Source organism: Rhagoletis pomonella, unplaced genomic scaffold (assembly GCF_013731165.1).
Source record: "Rhagoletis pomonella isolate Grant_MI unplaced genomic scaffold, Rhpom_1.0 Rhpom_scaffold_00010, whole genome shotgun sequence".
NCBI classification, from domain to species: Eukaryota; Metazoa; Arthropoda; class Insecta; order Diptera; family Tephritidae; genus Rhagoletis; species Rhagoletis pomonella.
Genome location: NW_023458564.1, coordinates 19,021,239 through 19,022,309, shown reverse-complemented (window position 1 = coordinate 19,022,309; position 1,071 = coordinate 19,021,239).

The following is a 1,071-nucleotide window of genomic DNA, read 5'->3' as shown; positions in this document are numbered from 1 at the left end:
TTTTTGAGGACAATAATAAATGTGTAATGGTGTGTGTAATAAAAAAACATCTATTCAAACTCATTGAACCATTGAACACGCACAGTATTTGTGCAGTCACTTAAGCAAATAATACTCAGAAGAAAGTAAAGGGTACTATAAAAGATCTGTAATGTGTACACAGATGACACTATTGTAAGCAACTGTGGAAGTTACGGATATGTGGTATTTAACTATGCTTACACTGCCGTTGTACGTTTTGCATCATACTGTTTTGGCGCATGACGTAGATGGCGACATTGTGTCTCATGCAGAGGCTGCAGTTTTGCCATATTCGCTAAAAGCGGCCACAGGGAAAGATAACAGTGAGCGTTATACTTTGTTGACACTTAACCCAACTCACAACCAAGGAGAAGAACAGAAGGATATTGAAGCAAACAGTCTCAATATCCTGCAAAACCGCCGAACTGAAGACCCCTGGGAACGTATATCACTGCATTACAAAAATCAACTAACTCAACCAAATCAGCCGCCGATAGATGCATTTGGATATTACAACCCACACAGTGTTCTAGCTCATACCACGCCAGCTAATGTCAACCAATTTGCAGTCGGTACCGTAACCACGCCTTTACCACTGGCTTTGATGCTTATCCTAAATCTTGGTATGCTTTTCTACTTAATTGTTAGCATTATGTCAACGGTATCGGCTGCCACAGGTGGATTAAATTTTGGTATACCTCATCATATGAACTTTAGAAGAGATGATACCAGCAGTAAATACAATTAATTTTGAATTTATTCGCAGACGCAATAAAATGCATACATATGTAAATACAGGGATGGAAAGGTGAAGTTTTCATACACATATCTTACGTCGAATGTTATACTATGTTGCCGTAAGTTGTCCAAATTTGTAAACCTGTTTTCTTAAAAAAAACGTATGTAGAATTAAATATATGTACGTAATGTATAAATAATACAAATGTATGGATGTACGTAAGCGTTTGTATATGAGAGTGTACGATATAAATGAGTAAACTATCCCAGTGGGAATTAGGAGCACGTAATAATACCTTATTAGCAACTTAC